Source organism: Chelonoidis abingdonii, chromosome 1, assembly GCF_003597395.2.
Source record: "Chelonoidis abingdonii isolate Lonesome George chromosome 1, CheloAbing_2.0, whole genome shotgun sequence".
Classification (NCBI taxonomy): Eukaryota; Metazoa; Chordata; order Testudines; family Testudinidae; genus Chelonoidis; species Chelonoidis abingdonii.
This window is the reverse complement of record NC_133769.1, coordinates 100,272,446-100,287,871: the sequence shown is the minus strand read 5'-3', so window position 1 is coordinate 100,287,871 and position 15,426 is coordinate 100,272,446. Positions and strand designations below refer to the sequence as shown.

General features: G+C 49.6%; 1 protein-coding gene across 1 annotated transcript in view; it reads right to left on the bottom strand.

Annotated features, from left to right (window-relative positions):
* The window catches only part of ELFN2 (extracellular leucine rich repeat and fibronectin type III domain containing 2), a 55,543-nt gene extending 48,566 nt beyond the window's left edge, over positions 1-6,977 (bottom strand). Inside the window, exon 1 of the mRNA XM_032779172.2 lies at positions 6,881-6,977. The gene's annotated coding sequence lies outside the window, so the exon portion shown is untranslated. The remainder of the gene's footprint in view (positions 1-6,880) is intronic.
* Between the last annotated feature and the right edge of the window lie 8,449 nt (positions 6,978-15,426).

Sequence of the window (15,426 nt, the reverse complement as noted above, 5' to 3'; positions counted from 1 at the left end):
AAAGTCCCGGCTGGTCAGAGAACCAACTACACATCACTTTGTTTAATGTGCTTACTCACTGCTTGCCAAACATCTTTTAAGAATATAAATCTAGGGCCTATTCATAACTTTTTGTACACACCTCGTGTATCCATCATGCAAGAATATTAATGATCAGTGAGTTGTTAGTTTTCCAATGATATCCTGCCTGACATTCTTTAGATACAGATTATAACCACAGTGAGTTGGAGTACACTGAAATGGTCAGGCCATCTCAAACCTATCACTTGATACCAGTGAGCCCCTTGCCCAATGGCATTGGGATGCTCTTAGGGTCATACCTCCCTCCGTACAAAGCTGCAGGAGGGTTAGCCACTGGTTGACCCATATGCAGCAGGTCTTTCCTAGAGAGGGCATCTGCCACCATATTTCCTTTGCCTTTTATATGGAAGAAATCTGTATTATCACCTTTGTCTGTTTGCAGTATCCAGGACAGAATAGCAGCGAGAATCCATAATTACACCTACTGAGCCGTTACAAACATTGCACAGTGACATTAATGACCAGTGTGTTGTTATATTTTACACGATATATTACAAGTCACCTTTTAAATAAGTACTATGACTCCAGCGTATGAGGTGTAATGAATATGTCAGGCCTGACAAGAGTTGCTGACACACCGTACTGAACTACAAATGGGTGTCCGTGTCACACCTTCCCTGCTCCGGAGACACTCTTAGGGAGAGTGTCTGTGGGATGGAGTTAATTCCCTCGACACCTTACCTCCCATCCCCAAGGGCGCTGTCCTGGTGCCTGTCTGTCTGTGACTAAAACCTAATCCTCCTCAAATCCTCATTCCCACTCACTGAACATGTTGTCCCCTTGCTAGATTGTCTGTGACAGAGCTAATCCCTCTGAAGTCCCTTCAACCTTCCTGGACTTCTATCCCACTGCTACACTATTAGCATCTCACAGCTAATCCTTTCGATATCTGACCCCACTGTCCTGCTCTGTAACTGGGGGGCTGATCTCCTTGACCCCGCTGTCCTAGTGATGGACTGTCTGTGACAGGAAGGGGGGCTGGTCCCCCTGAAATTGTCCTTCAAACCTAGATTATTCTAGCAAGTTTTTTTATGACAGAGTTCCCATCTGACCACAGACCACCCCTCCCCTCCCTGTGAGGCCACTTCCCATACCATGTTTCTAGAACACCTGGGAGTGGGGGCCTTACCCCCCCTTGCAGGCTCAGTCTAAAATGGGGCAGGTCCCCTCTCCTCTGGGCTCCCTTGGCTTTTTCAACCATGTCTGCAGTTTTCCCCAGCAGTGAGACAGGAACGCAATAAAATGAAAAACACAGTCAGACGAAGCACAAGATTATGCAGAAATTAGAGACGGAAAAGGCCTCTTAAGTCACATCCTCCTGACTCCCAGCCAAGGCAGGATTGTTCCTCGCAGTATTTTTCGCCTGCCTGTCTTTAATTGCCCTGAGCGATCACGTCTCCAACGCTCCCCTTGGGAGACCCTTCCGTAGCCCAATCGAGCCTCACGGCAGGAAGTGTTTCCTGACAGCCAGCTGAAATTTTTCCCTTTGCTCAGTTTCATCCCATTACTCCAATTTATACCGTCTTGTGCCACCTTAAACAACTCCTCTCCCTCCTTGGTGTTTCCACCTCTTCACTGTGTGCAGCCTGTTATCGCGTCATCGGTCAGCCAAGCTCTACAAATTTAATCTTTACTCATAAATCAGTCCCTCCAGCCCCTTAATCATTTTTCTGGCTCTTCTTTGAATTCACTCCAATTTGTCAACATCCTTCTGCTAGTAAAGCACCCAGGACTGAGCGCCGTTTTCTAGGCAGGTCTCACTAGAGCAGTGCAGAGAGGAACTATTAGCCGCTTGCTCCAGGGCATGTCGTCTCTGGATGTTGTCATATACAGACACCATAAGAGCTAGCTCATTACATACAGCTGGCACCAGGGAATAGAATTCAAGAGCTTTATCTTATGAAGCACAAACGCTCTGCCCAGGGAGTTAAAGAAGCAGAACAGGAGCTCTGACAGGAAAGGGAGTTGATATATACCTGGGCAAGGCTGATCAAGTCTAGGAGGGGGCAGTGGTTCACATACATGTCCCAGCACAAAGAGTAGCTCACTTAGTTCATCCAGGAGAGAGTACCTCAGATACCCCAACGACTCTAACACAGTCCCAGCACACAAGCCATAGAAAGAGCTGAGGTGAGCCCTGACATATCCCAGCTAGCCAAGCGGACCCAATCAGGGTAAGAGTTTGTATGCCTAGAGCATCTTCCATCCAATGATCTCAAAGCACTTCATAAACATTAGCTTGTACCAATAGTAATTAATGAAGTAAAATATGTGAATGTTAGGCCTATATTACAGCTATGGAAACTGAGGCACGAAGCGATGATGTGACTTGCCGAAGCTCACAATGGACAGCAGGGGCAAAGCCAGGAATAGGACCCAGGTATTCTTACTCCCAGCCCCCACATCTCACCCACAGGACAAGCCATCCACCAAAAGCAAATGCCTACACACGTGCCAGAGAACGAGACAATATACGTACGTGCAGTGAATGGTCACTGCTCCGCCTCTGCATTGGTACCCACCAGCAGAGACACAATAATGCCGATAATGGCAACTTGCATTTATATAGACGCATTAACTCAAAGCTCACCGAGTGCTTTCCTAAGATGAACCCATCCACTCCCCTCTGGACAAAATCTCTCCTATCAGAACCCTGACCTCAAAACAACTGTTTTTCTCAACCCTGGGAAGCTTGTGCTTTTCTATAGGTTCAACAAAGATTCTTCTTGACCTAAGTTCTCAGAATGCCTGAGATCCTTCAGATTTCAGCATGGCCGGACAAGACTCACTTGGCCTGAGGCAGAGCCCAATAGTAGGAGATACATTCACCATCACTAGCTGGAGACTGGGATGGAGGTATCTTTGGACTCAGTTTATCAACATATTAGATTATGCAAGGTGCGGCTAAATAGATAAATCTGGGTTTTCACACCGTATTCATCACCATGGTATTGGATACGATTCCATATAGAGAGTGCTATTTAGCAACAATACCTTCCCAACCCAAGGCCACCTGTGAGTATTAGTTACCTGTGTGAGTACTGATGATCCCAGTGTAAACCCTAAGGTCATTAACCTCAGCCTAATGGTTGATCAACTTGTTTCCTCCTAAAATACCTTGGGCCCAAGGGACCCAAAAGCAGCCATCCCTCCTCCACATATCAGCCAGGCAGAGATCTCATTGTCTTTGAGTTTCTGTTTACTGGTATGTATGGAGCATATAAAGCCAATCTCCTCAGTATTAGAAAATTATTTTATGGATTCCATGTCCCATGTATTTTTATAGTTCTCCTCACTCTAGTATGTGGGCACCTCCTAAACTCCATGACTCATGAGGCAGGTAAGAATGCTAATTTTCATCTTACAAACAAGGAACCGAGGCACAGATAAACTACAGTAGAACCTCAGAGTTACAAACACCAGAGTCATGAACTGAGAAGTCAACCACACCCCTCATTTGGAACTGGAAGTAGGCAATCAGGCTCAGAGACCAAAAAAAACAAACACACACCAATAGAAACAAAAGTACAATAGTGTGTTAAATATAAAGTACCCAAAAAAAATAAAGGAAAAGTTTTAAAAAAATATTTGACAAGGTAGGGAAACTATTTCTGTGCTTGTTTCATTTTAAGATGGCTAAAAGCAGCATTTTTCTTCTGCATAGTAAAGTTTCCAAGCTGTATTAAATCAATGTTCAGTTGTAAACTTTTGACAGAACAACCATGACATTTTGTTCTGTGTTATGAACAATTCGGAGTTACAAACAACCTTCATTCCCGAGGTGTTCATAACTCTGAGGTTCTACAGTAAATGACATGCCTACCATCACCCAAGGAGTATGTGATAGAGGTGAGAATTAACTCAGGTCTTCTGAAACCTAGTGCAATGTCCATAACCATAAGACCATCCATCTCCTGAAGCTCCCAACTCGCTATCCTACCATTGATGTCATTCCTGTGACACCAATGCTGCCAAAGTAGCACACCTGGCTCTTCTCTGTCAGCACATAACAGCATTAATCCTGTTTCATGACAGTAGGAAAGCTCTCCCACCAGATCACCTCTGGAAGGAGGAGGGTCACTGACCTTCAACCTAGTCCCCCACCTTTGAACTCTTGCCTTTCAGCCCAACACAAGCCATTCTATAAACACCTTCTTTCTAGAAATGTGCTGCCCAGAATATTTTGTTCCTTGACACCTCATCATTCAATGTGGAGCTAGAATTCCTGTCTTTCTGACCTGACTCAACATCATCACCAGTTGAGGCTATGTCACTTAGTTGCAAAGCCTCATGTGAAACTGAGATTCCCTGATTGGCTGTAAGAATGCAGGCCAAACCCAAGAAAACCATGACCATATGGAGAATTTCAAAACAGCGGAGACCCTGGCTAGGGCTGGCCTAGGAGATTTTACCTCAGCTGTAGAAATTGAAGGATATGTCTGAGGGATAGCACTCCCCTGGTTTTCTGCCAGCACTGAGGACATCCTGTCATCCTGGCCAGTGCTTTTGTTCTTTTGAAAAAGGAAACAGAACCACTCACACGGAATGCAATGGGGACTGTTCCCTGGACAAATGGCACCATCACCTTTCCATATGCGATTGCTGTAGCACCCCAACCCCACACTGCCACATGGTCTACAATGGGCCAGGTTCTTGTCTAAAACGAGGCACTGCTGTGGTATGTCTTTTGTCAGATGATGGCGTGATGTGCTCTCCTGAGTTAACCTGGCTCTGACCCAGCTGCTAGGATCTACTGGAGCTTTCAAGGATCTAAACAGGCCTCCATGCAGCTGCTATGATTTTTCATGGCTGAAATGGCTCTGATATGGTCATTAAGGTCTTTTGAGTCTAAACTAGTTTTGATGAGACTGCTAAGATCTCGCCTGCTTGAACAGGCTTTGGCATGGCCTCTAAGATCTTCCATGGCATGCTCCGGGCTGCATCCATTAATGTAGCAAACGGCAAGCGGGAGAGAGGAATTTAAACCACTTTTCGCCCCTCTCATTTCTATCCTCATTTGATCAGTTTATGTATGTGAAATTAACAGCCTTCTTGTTTTAATCCCATCCTGCAATCCACGCTGCATGACACAAGCTGGAATCCAATAACCAACCAACAACCAGCCTTGCTCTTTGGCAGGTGGATCCCACACTCACAGTGTCTGGAGAGGTCTTCTCATGCACCCACTCCTGTCACCATGGGGCGAGGGCCATAGACACAGCCCTGTCTATGGTTCCTTAGCTGTTCAGCAGGGCCCCTTGTAGAGCTGCTGCCTTGCATGTGGAGGGGGCACACAGCGGGCAATCTGTTTGATGCTGGGCTCACCCCTCCCGCATCGCGGCCCTCATCGTCTCCTGCCTGTGCCTTCCTGCTGTGCAAACAGGGAGGGGGCGGTGGAGGGATGTTGGGGGCGGCGGTATTTAAATAGATTAATAATGCATGGTTCATGCAAATGAAGCTTTCCCGGGCTCTTGCATTAGCACTCCTGGGAGGCTGCACCGGACTCACATGGGCGGGGGCTGCTCAGCACAGAGCGCCACGGTGGCAGCAGCACGCCCAGGCCCCCAGCGATCCCACCCCCGCCCCGGGCGTGACACAGCGCGGCGCAGGCGAGCCCCCCGGGTAGGGGCCCGGCCACCCACCTCCCAGACCGACAGCCCCAGAGCCCCGCTCAGCACCCCGGCCTCGCGGGGGAAGGGGTGAATACTGAACCATTCAGCGCTTCCAAGTCCCACCGGCACGTGCATGCATGTGCACGCTCTCCGACCTGCAGCAGGCACCCATGTGCATTCTCACACACACACGTGCACACACAGGGGTACGCATGCACATCCCGGGGCGCGCACGCCTGCATGCATGCTGACACAGATGTGCACGGCGGCCACACGGGCACACAGGAGCAGACGCACAGACAGCACCTCCCGAGCATGTCGGCTGCTGCAGCACCAGCAGATCTCTGCTGCTCTCCAGCCAGCTCCACTGTCTGTCCTGGGATGACAATGGGATACGTCTGGTCCCCCTTGTTCAGATTCTCCTCCCCGCACGCCGTGCTCCAAAGCAGGGGGCTGCTGACGCATACAAATGTGGGCACACTTTCTCTGGTGCAATAAACCTGCTTCCAGCACACACGCAGGCACCCAGCTCTCTGGACTTGCCCCTGTGGCGCTGGCCAGCTGCAGGCACACACCACACGTTCCCGAGGAGCCTGCCAGCAGAGCACGGGGGAGGCAGGGAAAGCAAGAGGCTGACTTTCCCCATCCACCCAAAACATACCCCCGCTACCCACGCACTCCTGCCTCTGCAAAGAACCCTCGCCAAAGTTTGCAAAGCCACAGAGGCTGGAGGAAGGGGGGACGACGCACAATCTCCCTCTTGCCACTATAGTTGCCAGCAAAAAAATAAACCTACCCCTCCTGCTCCTGCAGGGGTTGCAACGGAGCAATCCAGCCGACCCCAGCTGCACGCCGCCGGCTCTGCAGCTATTCACGACCCCCCGGCACACAGACCACTGGCGTGCAAGGCAACGCTCCCTCCCCTCTTCACATGTGCTTCATCCGGCCGGCCAGCCCCTCGGAGCATCTGCCCTGCTTCCACCTGGCCCCAAAGCAGCTACAGCCCTGGAGAGAGACCGGGGAGATTGGAGGGGGGAGGGAGAGATGCAGAGTGGGGTTTGAGCCGTCTCTCCCTAACCTGGCTGGGAGACAAGGGGCGACAGGAAGAGCCGGGGCGGGAGCCAGCCCCACGGTGCATGCACCAGCCCCACGGTGCATGCACAGCCGCCGCCGAGCGAGACACATACCTGCCGATCCCGCGGGGAGACTCTCAGCCCCTTCTTGGCTCCGATGATCGATAGTGCGAGGGCTGGCGCTCCCGCCGCGCGCGCGCGTCTCTGTGTGTGTGTGCGCGCGGGGGCCCCCTCCCCCGGCCTCACCCCTTTGCACGGTGGGTTCCCCTCTCCCCGAGCTGCTTCATTGCCCCGAGGCCCAGCGGCCGGGCTCACGGCTCCCCGGCCGCGCGGAGGCTGAGGCTGAAGCCGGGGCGGGCAGAGACAGGCGTGGGGTTCGCCGCCGCTGCAGCTGCATCACCGGGAGCACCAGGCAGAAGGGGCTGTAGTGGCATTTAAACCGCCAGTGATTAATTCGGCCCGGGCTCTGGGGCGAGAGGCGATGCTGCTGCTCCCAGCTGGGGAAGCTGTGACAAGTGAAGCTCTGTCTCCCATGGAGCTAGCGCCCAGGCTCCACCACCTTCCCAGCCACGGCTCCGGTGCACACAGGTAAGGGGGTGGGCCTCCCTTAGAGATATTAAAACACACACATGCAACAGCCGCTGGGGAGCTTTACCCCTCCCCTCACACGATCGCACACATGCAACAGCTGCTAGGGAGCTACCCACATATACATAGCATCACAACATGCAACAGCTGCTGGGGAGTTACACCCCTCCCCTTAGACAATCACACACATGCAACAGCTGCTAGGAAACTATCCCCTCCCCTTGCACACGTGCAACAGCTGCTGGGAGACTACTCCCTCCCCTCACACAATCACACAGATGCACATACATAGCTGCTGAGACACTATCATTCCCCATACATACAACCCCAGCAGCTGCAGGGAAATCATATCCCTCACAGAAACAGACACACACAAGTGGTGTAGAGAAATAATGCCTGCCTCCAACCCCCTGCCCTTCCACACCTAGATATATGCAACAGAAGAAAGGAAGACAGTTCTGTTTCTCGCATTCACAAACACCACAGTGTAGAAAAACTGTCCACTCTCTGAGACACAAACACACAGAGACCGACACAACAGCTGCAAAAAAACTCCTCATGTCCTTCACCCAAACACACACATACAACAATGGAAGGGAAATGGTCCAAGTCCCTTAAATGCAGCTGCAGAGAAACTGCTCACATCTCCTTCTCCCATCACACACATGCACACAACAGCTGGAGTGAAACCAGCAGCTAGGCACAAATATAAACACACATACAACAGCTTCTGGCAGCCTACTTGTCTCTCTCTCACACACACAGAAGCTGATGGGAAACAATTGACATCGCACACAAAAATGCAGCAACTGTAGAGAAACTGCCCGGTTGATCAAACATATCCGCACAAGCATATGAAACAGCAATGTTATGTTTAATATTACCTAGGAACCCCAGTCATGGACTGGGAGCCCATTGTGCTAGGCCTGTCCAAACAGAACAATAAGACAGTATAACTCAGGGGTAGGCAACCTATGGCACGGGTGCCGAAGGTGGCACACAAGCTGATTTTCAGTGGCACTCACACTGCCTGGGTCCTGGCCATCAGTCCGGGGGGCTCTGCATTTTAATTTAATTTTAAATGAAGCTTCTTAAACATTTTAAAAACTTTATTTACTTTACATACAACAATAGTTTAGTTATATCTTATAGACTTATAGAAAGAGACCTTCTAAAAACGTTAAACTGTACGACTGGCATGTGAAGCCTTAAATTAGAGTGAATAAATGAAGACTCGGCACAGCACGTCTGAAAATAACTACTCACATCCCTCCCAGTGGCACTAATTACAGAAGGCAGAGGGGCAAGGTTTTTACATTTGCTCAGAGTTCCACAGGGGGTAAAACCAGGGGTGCCAGGGCCCAACCACTTTTAAGAAGTGGTCCAATACTAAATCAGAGCCACTACTGCGTGGTTGCAACACTACTGAAATTTGACCCAGCCGCTCCATCTCTCAGACATACACAAACACAGGAAACAAGTGTAGAGAAAATAGCCCCTTCCTTTACTCTCAGATTCAAAGCTGCAGGAAAAGTAGCCCCAGCCCTCACCCACACATATGCAACAGCTGCAGAAAAGCTGTTCTTTCTCCCATACACAAAACAGACAAGTGCACCAGCACTAGGGAAACCAACTAACTGCGCTCCACACACATATTGTATTGGCAATAGCTTCAAGGAATGATTGTCTCTCTCTCTCTCTCTCTCTCTCCAGCTTCAGGAAAACTACTTTATCTTGCCCATCCATAGCAACTGTAGGAAAACTACCCACTGTGCACACACAAAGACTTGAGAATCCAAGGGACTATGAATGGACAAGATATATTAAGCCCCATCGGGTCCACCCCTGGTCCAATGCAGAATTCTTCCATGCAATATGTTCTTCATGGCTTTGTCCACTCCATTTGTAAATGTCCCTAGGGGATTATCCCATGGCTGAATAGACTACACAAGTTAAGAATGTTTTCCACACTTTCTGCCCAAGTCAGTTGTAGAGACAGTCCCTCTCCCAGTTCATCACCCAATAAGCAAGGCCTTCTCTCCTGTATCCGCTGTCACCATTAGTAGCCTAGCCCTCCAGACAGCCCTCAGCACTCAGTTTTGTAAACATGCCCTCCACCAAGATCAGTAAGCAGACAAGGGGGTAGGGTCTGGGCCCCATTAAGTCATCTGTATGACACTCTGGAGAAAGGGGATTGAAGTACATAGAGTCCCCTCAGGATGTTTGGGGAGGAAGGGGGCAGCCATTCCCAAAGGAGCATGAGGGGAGGAAATCATTCAGCCTATCTCCTTCCCCCCCCACACACACACGCACACACACTTCTTGATCCAGGTGTGACCCCATGAGTGGGAAGAGAGAAGGCAGGAAAGTGGCTGTGTGCACAGGGTAATCTGCCTTTGGAGCCTGGTGAATGGTGGTAGGGGAAGGGTCACATTGGAAGGGATTCTGATCACCATTCCAGCTGAGCTCTCTCATCTCTCTCTCCCTCCCTCCCTTTGTCTGTCCATCTGTCTCTGTCCCTTGGTCGGGGCTGCATTCACAGTTCCTGCTCTGCCTGGGAAAGAAGGAGGGACCCATGAGGAGGCCAGGCTCAGCCTCTTGCTGCAGTCAGAATCTCTCCTCTGATCTATAATGCGGTGAGCAGTGACAGATTGATTTTACAGCTCTGCTTGGAGCCGGCCGCTGGCCCTGGGCGGGGGATGAATCAGCTTTCTCTGGGTCTTGGCTTTTAGTTCATTATTTTCGCTGAACCTCCCTCGCAGGCAGCTGGAGAGAAAGAGAGAGGGAGAAACACAAAGTTGGCAGGGTTTTTTTTGTCCCGTTCCCACCCTCACAGCTTGGGGCTGGGACTCCAGAAGGTGGGAAAGAAGAGGGAGGGGGAAGGGAAGGGCCTGTTGTCCATTACACTGGTACCTTGTTCTGCACCAGCTGCCCTGTTCAGAGAAGCCATGTCCATTTTACATGGTTAACTACAATAGTTGCTCCGTGTACGCTCTTTGGGAGATGGAAAGCACTACATAGGGCTAAGTAGTATTCATGATGATGATGATTATACCAGAGCCTTATTCTGCACTGAATGGAACCTGGGTCTATTTTAATGATACCAGTACTGGGTCTGCAACATGGAGATTTGACATAGTGCCAGCATCAATTGCTGCCCTAACAGCGTTGTACACAGAGGACAGTTCCAATGACATGTTGCCGGCGCTGGCAGGCTGAACGTCGTCCCCTTGGCATGTGTACAGGATTGCTGACTAGCAGGTGGTCACAGAGGAGTTGAGTTGGAGAGTTCTCTGCCTTAGCAATCAGCTCCCAGGGGTGGGCATGGCACTACTGGCATTGGGCAAACTACCCTTAGCAATCTGAGCCAGCCGGACTCACCATTCAGTCCATTGCAAACCCCACTCAGGAGGAGAGTAATAAATCTCACTACCCAGTCTGAAGGGGCAGGATGGGGGCAGGTTTTCAGAAGTGTACCCAGGAGCATTGTGTACCTCCAGCATTGGGAGGGAGTGATCAGGACCCTGGCCGGAGCCATAAATTTGTGCAGGACGAGGGGCTCTGGGTGACGTATGCCTAATGGGAGGCAGGTGCCGTTTGGTGCATTCCATTCCAGCCTTCTTCCCACTCATGGCTCCCCCAGTCGGACCCAGCCATTCCTCCTGCCGGGGTGAAAGAGGAGCTTGGCCCCAATGTTCAGTCTATCCCAGTCTTCTCCTTCATACCTGGCTCTCTCTGAATGGGGATGGAGCCCTGGGTGAGACACAGGCTGCTTCTGCCCCTCCCTCCATGCCCCAGAGCCTCCATGGAGGGGATAGGTTCCTGGACTTACAGGGAGGAATGAGGGCATCCTGCGGAAGAGAGGAAAAGGGGTGGAGCTGGTGTCACAGGGGGCAGCTATGTAAAGGGAGCTATGATATCATTATGGTGGCTCCACCAATCCCAGGCAGGCAGCTTTCCACATCAATCCCATTCCCCTCCTCCCCCTTCCCACCCCCACCCCCATATCTTCCCCCCTCTGCAACTGCCTGTTGACCTGCACTCTATCACCTCCTTAGGGGACAGCGGGACAGGGATGAGAAAGCGGCCTTCAGGACAGACGGACAGACTTGCATACTTCAAAATCAAAAGTCCTTTTGATCTTCAAAGATCAATGGGAGATGAGACAGAGGAGGGTGGGGAAAGAGGTGGCAGGGGGAGACAAAGAGAGAGAGTGAGGTTTCCTAGATTTCTACCCCAGTGAGAGGAAGAGAGAGATAGCACATTCCGTCTCATCCACTGTGGTAATCTTTTAATCTCTTCTGTTTTAATCTTTCACGTCAGGAAATAGATAAAATAAATATTAAAAAAGAAAACCCCACGGTTGGAATGGGTGAAGGAGGGGCCGGAAAGACAGACAGTGTGTCCTTTCCAGGCCTTCTCTCTCCTTCCCTCCCTTTCTCCACTGTCAAGCAGAAACTTGACTCGAGGCAGTGTGGTTTGCTGGATCGAGCTCCTTACTGGCAGCCAGGACACCTGAGATCATGGCAGTACCATTGACTCACTGTGTGGTGTTGGGTAAGTCTCCACACCACTCTGTGACTCAGTTTCCCCAATTTTTGAAGGGCTGTGGGAGCGGGAGGTGAGAAGCAGTAGATGTGTGAGCAGTAGATGTTCTTTGTAGGATTTTAACCCTCTCATGAGTTAAGGGAGAGAATAACAAATGGGCCCAGTGAATCCCAGGGAAATAATCCCAGCCAGGGTGGCCCATGGAGGGGAGGAAAATGGGGGCATCATCAGTTCCCAGGGTAGGGCTGGGAGATAGAGATTATGATATGAAAAAGTCATGGCCGCTCCCTACCTTCTCCCATAGCTAATGGCAAAGGATCCAGTTCTGCTCCCATTGAAATCAACAGCAAAACTCCCATCTGTTTCAAAGGCAGTAGGATTGGACTCTCGTTTATTTCTTCGGTGCCCTTTCTAGGCTATTGATTGACCTGTGTTTAGTGAGAGAAAGCTAAGATATTAAATGAGACATTTGTTTAACAAAAATATAGATCCCAGAAGGAAAATTGTACAGACTTCTATAGCCCAGTAACAGACGCAGTCAAAAAAACCAGAGAGAGACAGAGTGAATCTTCCTATACACATGGAAAGTGCTCAGTGCGTAGTAATGCATTTATTATTATTATTAGATTTATACAAAAATATCCACGGCTACAGATTTCACTGTCATAAATTATCAAAACCAATAACGTTATGTATATTTTACATATCTATCTCCCTTATATACAGTCCTGTAGAATATCACTTTCTGACCATGGATCATAAATATTCTAAAGAACCTAAAATTGATACATTATAAAATAGTCAGTAACTTGACGACAGGCTCCACTTAATTAAAGCAGGGCCACAGGGATGCTGAACTGGCCTCGTGAACTCATATACCATGGGTAGTTCCTCCCTCTCTCTCTGTTAACAAATTAGCCCTTCAGCTGCTGCACTGAGATGACAGCTGCTTCCCTCTTGGTGCTTGATCCTGAATGGTGCTGAGCACTTGGGGTGAGATCCCAGCCCCACTGATGCAGATGGGAGTTTTGGCATTGACTGGGTGTGTGCTCCAGCAAAGCACTCAAGCCTGCACAGGAACAGTTCCACGGAAGTCAATAGGACTGTTTGTGAGCATTGTTGGGTTGGGACCAGAATGCTCAGTTCTTTGAGGATGGAGCCCTCAGTGTCTGGCTCAAACCCCCTGTGATGAACTAGGAATGTTCTTAATGTTTTCTCTGAATACTGTGTTGGGGCCTCAGTGTCCCTATGGCAGTTCTTAAGTATCTGGCAGAGCAAAGGGCCAGTGCACCTAAATGCCTGACCCTCTGTCTCCTAGCAACTGATGGCCTGGGCCCCTACGCAAAACTGATTGGGGGGGCCCCTTGGGGGGCCCCCTTCCTTCTTTGGCCCCAAAAAGGTTTTTTTTTTGCCAAAAACTTTGAAAAGGTGTTGGAAAAGGGGGGGGGACCAAAAGAGAAATTTCCAGGGTTTGGGGGAAACCCTCCTGGGGGCCCCTGGAAAAAAGGGAAAAGGGGAAGGCTAAAGCCAAGAAGGGAGGGGGGGGCTAGGGGGGGGTTGTTATCTGGGGGAGGCTGTTTGGTGGACGGGGGAAGAGTGAAGGGCAAGAATTGTTAGGGGGGGTCTGGGCCTCCCTTGCCCCCCCCCCAGGGGGATGGGGGAACCCGGGGGGGGCCGGAAGGGGGTCCGTTCGGGCTGTATTCTTTTAACCAAGCCTTTTTTCTTGTTTTTTAGGGGGCCCCCTGTTTTTTCCCTTTCATTTCCAAAAAAACACCTTTTTTCTGTTGTTTTAAACTGGGGGGGGGGGGGGCTGGGGGCTGGGGGGGGGGAAAGGGTTTTCAAATTCTGAACTGCCAAAAGGTGGGGGGGGTGGGGCCAAGGGAACCCCTTTTTGTTGGGGGGGGCCCTTTCCCCCAGGGGGGACCCCGGCTGGGGGGCGGGGGGCTCGCATGTTGGGGGGGAAAGCAAAACACCAGAGGGGGGGCGGGCTCGCTGTGGAAAGCACACAGAGGGGCAGAGGATGCTGAATGCTCCAAGGAGAGACCCAGGAGGTGAAGACGTGTGAGCATCTTGCCCTGAACAAGTCTGCTCCAAGGGAGAGGAGGCTCCCCAAAGTCCTGACTGGCTTGGTGGGGAGCAGTTCCGGAGCATCACCCGGTGACTCCATGACACCCCCATACCAAGTGAATGCAGTCTAAAGGGGGTTTCCCCTGGTGCTGGGTGAATAATGCAAACACCTTTAGGCAGCTATTCAGTCAGTGCTTTCTGTGGACCCACTTGGCCATATCCATGCCCCTTTCATATTCACTTTCCATAAGAGTTTGAGCAATAATGTTTTGCTCACAAAACTGTTGGCAGAATATGAATTTCAAAGTTGCAACAAGTTTTGAATGCCATGGAGACCAAAATGTCTGTTCACACACAAGTATGCTTCTTGCATCTTCCCTCAATCAGATAGCAGGAAAAAAAGCCTGTGACTTGTCTGACCAATCACAACTCATCAATGTGGTTTGAATGTGGGATAGTGGCAGTCAACCTAACAAATGCAAAAAAATTGAAATAACATATAAATTGTGATCTGCAAGCAGAAAAAAGAGGTTCAGTTGGTTGAATGAATTATTCTTAACAATTAGTTGCTCACCTCTGCTTTCAAGATTCCAGAATTTAACAGAAGGAGTCAAGCTGGAAATATGGCCAGGAACTTATTAAAGGTTGCTCTTACTTCTTAGTCCAAACCTCATCTTCTGTTGTTTGTTACAATGTTTCCTTAGATCCTATCCATCTCATGCCTGTTACTATTTATATATCAGTCTGATGCATATTACTATCTATCCATCCATCCATCAGGCACCCGTCACTGGTACTATGCAGTGCTCTCACCTGGTATCTCATCCAACTCCCACTGAAGTCAAAGGGAGCCTTGCCATTGCCTTTAATGGGAATTGGATTGGGCCTCCTGGTCCTTTTCCCATAATTCCCCTCTCCAGTCCCTCCACCTGCCTTGCAATCTCCAGCCAGCAGAGTCCCCCACCCTTTACTCCCTGAGGACCACACTTTTGCCTTCACTTCCAGAATGCCAATGGATAAAGAGTCTCTAATCTCCCAACCAACCCCATCTCCGCCCCATCGATAAGGCAGGAAGATGGCTTTAATGAGGAACAATTTGCTATTCAGTAGGTCCTTAATTAATATTAAAATCTAAGGCAGGTGTTGAGTTTTAATTTTAAATCTTCTCTCTTTTTTTTTTTACATTTATTTCACCTTGTTAACACATTTGTGATTTAGATGCAGTTTCCTCTCTCCACCGTGCTTAATGAGTCGCAGGCTTTATTCCCTCTCACTCTTGTCCTCATGGGAGCATGCTTTGATTTTCTAGTGGGTGCATGAAAACACAGATTAAAGCAATTAGACAGAAATAATCTTAGGGAGAGGAGAGAGAGATCCAGAGCGCCTAATTATATCATTTTAATCAAGACACAATTATGCAGAGACTTTTATAGATTATAAATTAGCCAAACTCCAAA